This window comes from Taudactylus pleione, unplaced genomic scaffold, assembly GCF_031769625.1.
Source record: "Taudactylus pleione unplaced genomic scaffold, aTauple2 ptg000618l, whole genome shotgun sequence".
Classification (NCBI taxonomy): Eukaryota; Metazoa; Chordata; class Amphibia; order Anura; family Myobatrachidae; genus Taudactylus; species Taudactylus pleione.
The window spans coordinates 154,243-167,265 of NW_028285020.1; the positions used below are offsets into that span (position 1 = coordinate 154,243).

General features: G+C 54.6%; 1 protein-coding gene across 1 annotated transcript in view; it reads left to right on the forward strand.

Moving 5' to 3' along the window:
* Nucleotides 1–433: 433 nt before the first annotated feature.
* The window catches only part of MOGS (mannosyl-oligosaccharide glucosidase), a 46,853-nt gene continuing 34,263 nt past the window's right edge, over nt 434–13,023 (forward strand). The window contains exon 1 of the mRNA XM_088454459.1: nt 434–562. The gene's annotated coding sequence lies outside the window, so the exon portion shown is untranslated. The remainder of the gene's footprint in view (nt 563–13,023) is intronic.

Genomic DNA, 13,023 nt, shown 5'->3' on the forward strand with positions numbered 1-13,023 from the left:
TAGGCCTGTACTGACCACAAACACCTGGGTGCGGGCACTGCCATGATATAACGGGCAGGTAAGGGTGGGCACATCCTAGACGTTGGGGGTTTGGTAACCTAGGACCCCCTTATACAGGGGAAGCAGCCATCACGCTGCGGGACATCACTGGGGCACATGGAGAAGGCGCCTCACACATGAATTACAGGAGATGCCCCTGATATCAGTCACTAGTAGTGATGCCTTGTGCTGCTCTGCGTCACATGACATGGCATGCTGGTTATTGCAGTGCCACATACACTTATTACTATATTACGGTATGGGGGTATATGGCCGAGTGTCAGTATATAGTTTATATACACAACGGGAGGACGGACGGTGATAAGGCGCATGCGCGGATAGTATAGTAGTCTCTACTGCTGGCCGGGGCCTCACTGGGTGTAGAAAGATGGCCGCCAGCCCGCCTCTTTCTATTAGCGACGGCAAAATGAGGACCAAGATGGCGGCTACATCTCTGCGCATCATCCACGTGTCATCCAGCACTTCCGTGTCCCGCTCAGCAGCCAATCACAGAGCGCCGCCGGTATGTGGGGTCTCCTGGTGTCCCTCAGCCCCAACTACTCCCCGACCCCTCATCCACTCACCCATACAGTGCCCACTGCCCCCTATTCCCCCTCTGTCCCTGATCCACTCACCCATACAGTGCCCACTGCCCCCTATTCCCCTCTGTCCCTGATCCTCTCACCCATACAGTGCCCACTGCCCCCTAGTCCTCCTCTGTCCCTGATCCTCTCACCCATACAGTGCCCACTTCCCCCTATTCCCCCTCTGTCCCTGATCCTCTCACCCATACATTGCCCACTGCCCCCTCTGTCCCTGATCCTCTCACCCATACAGTGCCCACTGCCCCCTATTCCCCTCTGTCCCTGATCCTCTCACCCATACAGTGCCCACTGCCCCCTAGTCCTCCTCTGTCCCTGATCCTCTCACCCATACAGTGCCCACTTCCCCCTATTCCCCCTCTGTCCCTGATCCTCTCACCCATACATTGCCCACTGCCCCCTCTGTCCCTGATCCTCTCACCCATACAGTGCCCACTGCCCCCTATTCCCCTCTGTCCCTGATCCTCTCACCCATGCAGTGCCCACTGCCCCCTAGTCCCCCTCTGTCCCTGATCCTCTCACCCATACAGTGCCCACTGCCCCCTCTGTCCCTGATCCTCTCACCCATGCAGTGCCCACCGCCCCCTATTCCCCCTCTGTCCCTGATCCTCTCACCCATACAGTGCCCTCTTCCCCCTATTCCCCCTCTGTCCCTGATCCACTCACCCATACAGTGCCCACTGCCCCCTATTCCCCCTCTGTCCCTGATCCTCTCACCCATGCAGTGCCCACTGCCCCCTATTCCCCCTCTGTCCCTGATCCTCTCACCCATGCAGTGCCCACTGCCCCCTATTCCCCTCTGTCCCTGATCCTCTCACCCATACCGTGCCCACTGCCCCCTATTCCCCTCTGTCCCTGATCCTCTCACCCATACAGTGCCCACTGCCCCCTATTCCCCCTCTGTCCCTGATCCTCTCACCCATGCAGTGCCCACTGCCCCCTATTCCCCTCTGTCCCTGATCCTCTCACCCATACAGTGCCCACTGCCCCCTAGTCCTCCTCTGTCCCTGATCCTCTCACCCATACAGTGCCCACTTCCCCCTATTCCCCCTCTGTCCCTGATCCTCTCACCCATACATTGCCCACTGCCCCCTCTGTCCCTGATCCTCTCACCCATACAGTGCCCACTGCCCCCTATTCCCCTCTGTCCCTGATCCTCTCACCCATGCAGTGCCCACTGCCCCCTAGTCCCCCTCTGTCCCTGATCCTCTCACCCATACAGTGCCCACTGCCCCCTCTGTCCCTGATCCTCTCACCCATGCAGTGCCCACCGCCCCCTATTCCCCCTCTGTCCCTGATCCTCTCACCCATACAGTGCCCTCTTCCCCCTATTCCCCCTCTGTCCCTGATCCACTCACCCATACAGTGCCCACTGCCCCCTATTCCCCCTCTGTCCCTGATCCTCTCACCCATGCAGTGCCCACTGCCCCCTATTCCCCCTCTGTCCCTGATCCTCTCACCCATGCAGTGCCCACTGCCCCCTATTCCCCTCTGTCCCTGATCCTCTCACCCATACCGTGCCCACTGCCCCCTATTCCCCTCTGTCCCTGATCCTCTCACCCATACAGTGCCCACTGCCCCCTAGTCCCCCTCTGTCCCTGATCCTCTCACCCATACAGTGCCCACTGCCCCCTATTCCCCCTCTGTCCCTGATCCTCTCACCCATACAGTGCCCACTTCCCCCTATTCCCCCTCTGTCCCTGATCCTCTCACCCATGCAGTGCCCACTGCCCCCTATTCCCCCTCTGTCCCTGATCCTCTCACCCATACAGTGCCCACTTCCCCCTAGTCCCCCTCTGTCCCTGATCCTCTCACCCATACAGTGCCCACTGCCCCCTCTGTCCCTGATCCTCTCACCCATGCAGTGCCCACTGCCCCCTATTCCCCCTCTGTCCCTGATCCTCTCACCCATACAGTGCCCACTTCCCCCTATTCCCCCTCTGTCCCTGATCCTCTCACCCATACAGTGCCCACTACCCCCTACTGCCCCTGATCCACTCACCCATACAGTGCCCACTACCCCCTACTGCCCCTGATCCACTCACCCATACAGTGCCCACTGCCCCCTAGTCCCCCTCTGTCCCTGATCCTCTCACCCATACGGTGCCCACTTCCCCCTATTCCCCCTCTGTCCCTGATCCTCTCACCCATGCAGTGCCCACCGCCCCCTATTCCCCCTCTGTCCCTGATCCTCTCACCCATACAGTGCCCACTGCCCCCTCTGTCCCTGATCCTCTCACCCATGCAGTGCCCACCGCCCCCTATTCCCCCTCTGTCCCTGATCCTCTCACCCATACAGTGCCCTCTTCCCCCTATTCCCCCTCTGTCCCTGATCCTCTCACCCATACAGTGCCCACTGCCCCCTATTACCCCTCTGTCCCTGATCCTCTCACCCATACAGTGCCCACTGCCCCCTATTCCCCCTCTGTCCCTGATCCTCTCACCCATACAGTGCCCACTGCCCCCTATTCCCCCTCTGTCCCTGATCCTCTCACCCATGCAGTGCCCACTGCCCCCTATTCCCCCTCTGTCCCTGATCCTCTCACCCATACAGTGCCCACTTCCCCCTAGTCCCCCTCTGTCCCTGATCCTCTCACCCATACAGTGCCCACTGCCCCCTCTGTCCCTGATCCTCTCACCCATGCAGTGCCCACTGCCCCCTATTCCCCCTCTGTCCCTGATCCTCTCACCCATACAGTGCCCACTTCCCCCTATTCTCCCTCTGTCCTTGATCCTCTCACCCATACAGTGCCCACTGCCCCCTCTGTCCCTGATCCTCTCACCCATGCAGTGCCCACTGCCCCCTATTCCCCCTCTGTCCCTGATCCTCTCACCCATACAGTGCCCACTTCCCCCTATTCCCCCTCTGTCCCTGATCCTCTCACCCATACAGTGCCCACTGCCCCCTCTGTCCCTGATCCTCTCACCCATGCAGTGCCCACTGCCCCCTATTACCCCTCTGTCCCTGATCCTCTCACCCATACAGTGTCCACAGCCCCCTATTCCCCCTCTGTCCCTGATTCACTCACCCCATACAGTGCCCACTGCCCCCTATTCCCCTCTGTCCCTGATCCACTCACCCATACAGTGCCCACTGCCCCCTATTCCCCCTCTGTCCCTGATCCACTCATCCATACTATGCCCGCTGCCCCCTATTCCCCCCATCCCTGAATGCTCACACAGTGGCCACTGTTCCCCTACCCACATTCTTTCCCTGATTCACTCACCCACCCAGTGTCCCTCATTCCCCCCTTCATCTGTCCCTGATCTATTTGCCCAGTGCCCACTGACTTCCTACTCCCACTCTTTTTCTGAGTTAATAACCCACTGTCACCCTCTACCACACGGTCCTAGATCTGTTCCTCAATCCACCCTGCTCCTATCACCCTCCCCTACTGTGTCCCTTTTACCCCTAGTCCACACTCCCTGTCCCTAATCTCTGCTGTCCCTGATCTACACACTCAGCGCTAAGTATACTGTCCCTATTACCTCCTGTCCCTGATCTAGTGTCCTGTACCCATTGTACCCACTCCCCTCCTCCCACTCTGTCCCTATTACCCCCTGTCCCTGATCCTCTCACCCATACAGTGCCCACTACCCCCTACTGCCCCTGATCCACTCACCCATACAGTGCCCACTTCCCCCTATTCCCCCTCTGTCCATGATCCTCTCACCCATGCAGTGCCCACTGCCCCCTATTCCCCCTCTGTCCATGATCCTCTCACCCATGCAGTGCCCACTGTCCCCTATACCCCCTCTGTCCCTGATCCACTCACCCATACAGTGCCCACTTCCCCCTATTCCCCCTCTGTCCCTGATCCTCTCACCCATGCAGTGCCCACTGCCCCCTATTCCCCCTCTGTCCCTGATCCTCTCACCCATGCAGTGCCCACTGCCCCCTATTCCCCCTCTGTCCCTGATCCTCTCACCCATACAGTGCCCACTTCCCCTATTCCCCCTCTGTCCCTGATCCTCTCACCCATACAGTGCCCTCTGCCCCCTATTCCCCCTCTGTCCCTGATCCACTCACCCATACAGTGCCCACTTCCCCCTATTCCCCCTCTGTCCCTGATCCTCTCACCCATGCAATGCCCACTGCCCCCTATTCCCCCTCTGTCCCTGATCCTCACACCCATACAGTGCCCACTGCCCCCTATTACCCCTCTGTCCCTGATCCTCCCACCCATACAGTGCCCACTGCCCCCTATTCCCCCTCTGTCCCTGATCCTCTCACCCATGCAGTGCCCACTGCCCCCTATTCCCCCCCTGTCCCTGATCCTCTCACCCATACATTGCCCACTGCCCCCTATTCCCCCTCTGTCCCTGATCCTCTCACCCATACAGTGCCCACTGCCCCCTATTCCCCCTCTGTCCCTGATCCTCTCACCCATACAGTGCCCACTTCCCCCTATTCCCCCTCTGTCCCTGATCCTCTCACCCATACAGTGCCCACTGCCCCCTATTCCCCCTCTGTCCCTGATCCTCTCACCCATACAGTGCCCACTTCCCCCTATTCCCCCTCTGTCCCTGATCCTCTCACCCATGCAGTGCCCACTGCCCCCTATTCCCCCTCTGTCCCTGATCCTCTCACCCATACAGTGCCCACTTCCCCCTAGTCCCCCTCTGTCCCTGATCCTCTCACCCATACAGTGCCCACTGCCCCCTCTGTCCCTGATCCTCTCACCCATGCAGTGCCCACTGCCCCCTATTCCCCCTCTGTCCCTGATCCTCTCACCCATACAGTGCCCACTTCCCCCTATTCCCCCTCTGTCCCTGATCCTCTCACCCATACAGTGCCCACTGCCCCCTCTGTCCCTGATCCTCTCACCCATGCAGTGCCCACTGCCCCCTATTCCCCCTCTGTCCCTGATCCTCTCACCCATACAGTGCCCACTTCCCCCTATTCCCCCTCTGTCCCTGATCCTCTCACCCATACAGTGCCCACTGCCCCCTCTGTCCCTGATCCTCTCACCCATGCAGTGCCCACTGCCCCCTATTCCCCCTCTGTCCCTGATCCTCTCACCCATACAGTGTCCACAGCCCCCTATTCCCCCTCTGTCCCTGATTCATTCACCCATACAGTGCCCACTTCCCCCTATTCCCCCTCTGTCCCTGATCCACTCACCCATACAGTGCCCACTGCCCCCTATTCCCCCTCTGTCCCTGATCCACTCATCCATACTATGCCCGCTGCCCCCTATTCCCCCCATCCCTGAATTCTCACACAGTGGCCATTGTTCCCCTACCCACACTCTTTCCCTGATTCACTCACCCACCCAGTGTCCCTCATTCCCCCCTTCCTCTGTCCCTGATCTATTTGCCCAGTGCCCACTGACTTCCTACTCCCACTCTTTTTCTGAGTTAATAACCCACTGTCACCCTCTACCACACGGTCCTAGATCTGTTCCTCAATCCACCCTGCTCCTATCACCCTCCCCTACTTTGTCCCTTTTAACCCTAGTCCACACTCCCTGTCCCTAATCTCTGCTGTCCCTGATCTACACACTCAGTGCTAAGTATACTGTCCCTATTACCTCCTGTCCCTGATCTAGTGTCCTGTACCCATTGTACCCACTCCCCTCCTCCCACTCTGTCCCTATTACCCCCTGTCCCTGATCTAGTGTCCTGTACCCATTGTACCCACTCCCCTCCTCCCACTCTGTCCCTATTGCCCCCTGTCCCTGATCTAGTGTCCTGTCCTCATTGTACCCACTCCCCTCCCCCCTCTCTGTCCCTATTACCTCCTGTCCCTGATCTCGTGTCCTGTCCTCATTGTACCCACTCCCCTCCCCCCACTCTGTCCCTATTACCCCCTGTCCCTGATCTAGTGTCCTGTCCCCATTGTACCCACTACCCTTCTCCCACTCTGTCCCTATTACCCCCTGTCCCTGATCTACTGTCCTGTCCCCATTGTACCCACTACCCTTCTCCCACTCTGTCCCTATTACCCCCTGTCCCTGATCTAGTGTCCTGTCCTCATTGTACCCACTCCCCTCCCCCCACTCTGTCCCTATTACCCCCTGTCCCTGATCTACTGTCCTGTCCCCATTGTACCCACTACCCTTCTCCCACTCTGTCCCTATTACCCCCTGTCCCTGATCTAGTGTCCTGTCCTCATTGTACCCACTCCCCTCCCCCCACTCTGTCCCTTTTACCCCCTGTCCCTGATCTAGTGTCCTGTACCCATTGTACCCACTCCCCTCCCCCCACTCTGTCCCTATTATCCCCTGTCCCTGATCTAGTGTCCTGTCCCCATTGTACCCACTCCCCTGCCCCCACTCTGTCCCTATTACCCCCTGTCCCTGATCTAGTGTGCTGTACCCATTGTACCCACTCCCATCCCCCCACTCTGTCCCTGTTACCCCCTGTCCCTGATCTAGTGTCCTGTCCCCATTGTACCAACTCCCATCCCCCCACTCTATCCCTATTACCCCCTGTCCCTGATCTAGTGTCCTGTCCCCATTGTACCCCCTCCCCCCCCACTCAGTCCCTATTACCCCCTGTCCCTGATCTAGTGTCCTGTCCCCATTGTACCCACTCCCCTCCTCCCACTCTGTCCCTATTACCCCCTGTCCCTGATCTAGTGTCCTGTCCCCATTGTACCCACTTCCCTCCCCCCACTCTGTCCCTATTACCCCCTATCCCTGATCTATTGTCCTGTCCCCATTGTACCCACTCCCCTCCCCCCACTCTGTCCCTATTATCCCCTGTCCCTGATCTAGTGTCCTGTCCCCATTGTACCCCCTCCCCCCCCACTCAGTCCCTATTACCCCCTGTCCCTGATCTAGTGTCCTGTCCCCATTGTACCCACTCCCCTCCTCCCACTCTGTCCCTATTACCCCCTGTCCCTGATCTAGTGTCCTGTCCCCATTGTACCCACTTCCCTCCCCCCACTCTGTCCCTATTACCCCCTATCCCTGATCTATTGTCCTGTCCCCATTGTACCCACTCCCCTCCCCCCACTCTGTCCCTATTATCCCCTGTCCCTGATCTAGTGTCCTGTCCCCATTGTACCCACTCCCCTGCCCCCACTCTGTCCCTATTACCCCCTGTCCCTGATCTAGTGTGCTGTACCCATTGTACCAACTCCCATCCCCCCACTCTATCCCTATTACCCCCTGTCCCTGATCTAGTGTCCTGTCCCCATTGTACCCCCTCCCCCCCCCACTCAGTCCCTATTACCCCCTGTCCCTGATCTAGTGTCCTGTCCCCATTGTACCCACTCCCCTCCTCCCACTCTGTCCCTATTACCCCCTGTCCCTGATCTAGTGTCCTGTCCCCATTGTACCCACTTCCCTCCCCCCACTCTGTCCCTATTACCCCCTATCCCTGATCTATTGTCCTGTACCCATTGTACCCACTCCCCTCCTCTCACTCTGTCCCTATTACCCCCTATCCCTGATCTAGTGTCCTGTCCTCATTGTACCCACTCCCCTCCCCCACTCTGTCCCTATTACCCCCTGTCCCTGATCTAGTGTCCTGTCCCCATTGTACCCACTTCCCTCCCCCCACTCTGTCCCTATTACCCCCTGTCCCTGATCGAGTGTCCTGTCCCCATTGTACACTCTCCCCTGCCCCCACTCTGTCCCTATTACCCCCTTTCCCTGATCTAGTGTCCTGTCCCCACTCCCCTCCCCCCACTCTGTCCCTATTACCCCCTGTCCCTGATCTAGTGTCCTGTCCCCATTGTACCCACTACCCTGCCCCCACTCTGTCCCTATTACCCCTGTCCCTGATCTAGTGTCCTGTCCCCATTGTACCCACTTCCCTCCCCCCACTCTGTCCCTGATCCAGTCTCTAAACCCTATAGTCCCTATCACCCTCCCCCCACTGTACCCATAATCTGTTCCCCAATCCCTACTGACCCATCACCCTTCCTGCACTATATCCCTGATCTACTTACCTAGTCCCTACAGTCCCTATCACCCTTACCTCACTCTGATCTACTCCTTAATCCCTACTGCCACTGTTACTCTGACCCTGATCTACTTAATCCCTACTGTCACCCACACTATCTAAAATATAAACTCCACAATCCCTACTGTCAACCACACCTCCCGCATTATCTCTAATCTGCTCAGTCTTTACTGTCACTGTTACACTTACTTCACTCTGACCCGGATCTACTGCTCATTCCCTACTGTCACCCACACTGTCTCTGATCTACTGCTCATTCCCTACTGTCACCCACACTATCTCTGATCTACTGGTCAATCCCTACTGTCACCCACCCTATCTCTGATCTACTCCTCATTCCTTACTGTCACCCACACTGTCTCTGATTTACTCCTAATTCTCTACTGTCACCCACACTGTCTCTGATCTACTCCTCATTCTCTACTGTCACCCACACTATCTCTGATCTACTCCTCATTCTCTACTGTCACCCACACTATCTCTGATCTACTCCTCATTCTCTACTGTCACCCACACTATCTCTGATCTACTCCTCATTCTCTACTGTCACCCACACTATCTTTGATCTACTCCTCATTCTCTACTGTCACCCACACTATCTGTGATCTACTCCTCATTCTCTACTGTCACCCACACTATCTGTGATCTACTCCTCATTCTCTACTGTCACCTACACTATCTCTGATCTACTCCTCATTCTCTACTGTCACCCACACTATCTCTGATCTACTCCTCATCTCTACTGTCACTCACACTATCTCTGATCTACTCCTCATCTCTACTGTCACCCACACTATCTCTGATCTACTCCTCATTCTCTACTGTCACCCACACTGTCTCTGATCTGCTCCTCATTCCCTACTGTCACCCACACTGTCTCTGATCTACTCCTCATTCTCTACTGTCACCCACACTATCTCTGATCTACTTCTCATTCCCTACTGTCACCCACACTCTCTGATCTCCTCATTCCCTACTGTCACCCACACTATCTCTGATCTACTCCTCATTCTCTACTGTCGCCCACACTATCTCTGATCTACTCCTCATTCTCTACTGTCGCCCACACTATCTCTGATCTACTCCTCATTCTCTACTGTCGCCCACACTATCTCTGATCTACTCCTCATTCTCTACTGTCGCCCACACTATCTCTGATCTACTCCTCATTCTCTACTGTCGCCCACACTATCTCTGATCTACTCCTCATTCTCTACTGTCGCCCACACTATCTCTGATCTACTCATTCTCTACTGTCGCCCACACTATCTCTGATCTACTCCTCATTCTCTACTGTCGCCCACACTATCTCTGATCTACTCCTCATTCTCTACTGTCGCCCACACTATCTCTGATCTGCTCCTCATTCTCTACTGTCACCCACACTATCTCTGATCTGCTCCTCATTCCTACTATCACCCACACTATCTCTGATCTACTGCTCAATCTCTACTGTCACCCACACTATCTCTGATCTACTCCTCATTCCCTACTGTCACCCACACTATCTCTGATCTACTCCTCATTCTCTACTGTCACCCTCACTGTCTCTGATCTACTCCTCATTCCCTACTGTCACCCACACTATCTCTGATTTACTCCTCATTCCCTACTGTCACCCACTCTATCTCTGATCTACTCCTCATTCTCTACTGTGACCCACACTATCTCTGATCTACTCCTCATTCTCTACTGTCACCCACACTATCTCTGATCTACTCCTCATTCCCTACTGTCACCCACACTATCTCTGATCTACTCCTCATTCTCTACTGTCACCCACACTATCTCTGATCTACTCCTCATCTCTACTGTCACCCACACTATCTCTGATCTACTCCTCATCTCTACTGTCACCCACACTATCTCTGATCTACTCCTCATTCTCTACTGTCACCCACACTGTCTCTGATCTGCTCCTCATTCTCTACTGTCACCCACACTATCTCTGATCTTCTTCTCATTCCCTACTGTCACCCACACTCTCTGATCTACTTCTCATTCCCTACTGTCACCCACACTATCTCTGATCTACTCCTCATTCTCTACTGTCGCCCACACTATCTCTGATCTACTCCTCATTCTCTACTGTCGCCCACACTATCTCTGATCTACTCCTCATTCTCTACTGTCACCCACACTATCTCTGATCTACTCCTCATTCTCTACTGTCACCCACACTATCTCTGATCTACTCCTCATTCTCTACTGTCCCCCACACTATCTCTGATCTACTCCTCATTCTCTGTCACCCACACTATCTCTGATCTACTCCTCATTCCCTACTGTCACCCACACTATCTCTGATCTACTCCTCATTCTCTACTGTCACCCTCACTGTCTTTGATCTACACCTCATTCTCTACTGTCTCTGATCTACTCCTCATTCTCTACTGTCACCCACACTATCTCTGATCTACTCCTCATTCTCTACTGTCACCCACACTATCTCTGATCTACTCCTCATTCCCTACTGTCACCCACACTATCTCTGATCTGCTCCTCATTCCTACTATCACCCACACTATCTCTGATCTACTGCTCAATCTCTACTGTCACCCACACTATCTCTGATCTACTTCTCATTCCCTACTGTCACCCACACTATCTCTGATCTACTCCTCATCTCTACTGTCACCCACACTATCTCTGATCTACTCCTCATTCTCTACCGTCACCCACACTATCTCTGATCTACTCCTCATTCTCTACTGTCCCCCACACTATCTCTGATCTACTCCTCATTCTCTGTCACCCACACTATCTCTGATCTACTCCTCATTCCCTACTGTCACCCACACTATCTCTGATCTACTCCTCATTCTCTACTGTCACCCTCACTGTCTTTGATCTACACCTCATTCTCTACTGTCTCTGATCTACTCCTCATTCCCTACTGTCACCCACACTATCTCTGATCTACACCTCAATATTATGTGACCAGAGACAGTGAGATCTAATCATATAGCAAAATGCCCTCTTGCTTAGCAGCAGCCTAGAGAGAGGAGAGAGTCAGGGACTGAGCAGGGTCACATCTTAGGTAGACAGAGAGTGAGAGACAGCCTCCAACAGACCCATGAAGATGCCCTGATGCAGACATAATAGCCAGGAAGGAGCCAGGGGAGGCATAGCTAAAAATTATTTTAAAATTCCAAAACATCGGAAAACCATAGAATGGTCCGATGTTTGTCACCATCGAATGATTTTCATTTGATGGTGGCAAACTTCAGACCACCATCCTCAAATTGTAAAAAACCCTATTGGAATAAAAACATTGATGACTAGTAACCATTGAATTTCAATGTCCATCGCTATGCTGAACCTGCAGGCCGACCCTGTCCATCACTCCACCGTCAAGTGCTTCCTCTCCGGCGTAATGTTCCCACTCAGCCACGCTCTCATGAACAGGAGGCACCTACCATGGAAGTCAGCTGTTCTGTTGCCTTTCTGCTCCACGGGAGGTTTCTGTCCTCCCTGAGCTCGCCTTAGGACACTTGCGTTACGGTTTGACAGGTGTACCGCCCCAGTCAAACTCCCCCCCTGCCACTGTCCCTGGACCGGGTCACCATGGGCACCAGGCGAGGAAGCTCAACAGGATGACCAGAAAATACAGGGTACATTGTGCAAAGGGTGCACATGGAAGCTGCGGCAATTTGCACAGGTGCCCCAGCCCCGGGAACATGCTGCTGATAATGCTTACGGTAGCTGTAATACAATTCTCTCATCCATGATCCTCCTGCCCTTCCCAGCACATCCCAGTGGCTGGGTTCCAGTCTGCATCACGGCATCTTCAGGGGTTTGTTGGAGGCTGTCTCTCACTCTCTGTCTGCCACAGGCATGTCACAGCTCAGTCCCTGACTCCCTCCTCTCTCTAGGCTGCTGCTAAGCACATTGCTACTTCTGATTGGCTCTCACTGTCTCTTGCTATTTCAGCACCTGGGCCAGCTCCTATACAGCAGCTTGATGCAAGATATTTATTTTGTGACTTTGCTTCAGTAAAATCGTCACTGTACGGCTCCCTTTTGTCACAGATGAATGGATCTTACTCCTAAACCTCCCTCGACCAATGCTGTGTAGAATAATGGAAATCCCTTCAAAATCCATTCAGTGGTTCAAGAGATTAGCACGAGACAGACCCCATACACCCCTAATATATGAGAGGATATTACCATAGCATGTTATACATTACACCTTATTACACAATCTCTATATGAAGTGAAATCCCCGGCTTTTTGGTCTCTGTATACGGGATTAATTGCTTTATGCGGATAATCCTCTGCATTATGAATAGCTTCTGTCAGTATAGATGGGAGCTGCGGCCACAAAAAAAAATAAAAAATTCCCCCATAGAACAGCCGATAATGCTGTTCCCCGGCCCTCATCCATCTGTAATGTTCTTGCTTCTGTTCCTCATTGCTACAGGAGGGGTAACTAAGGGTCCTGTGGGGACTTGTCCCCGGCTGTT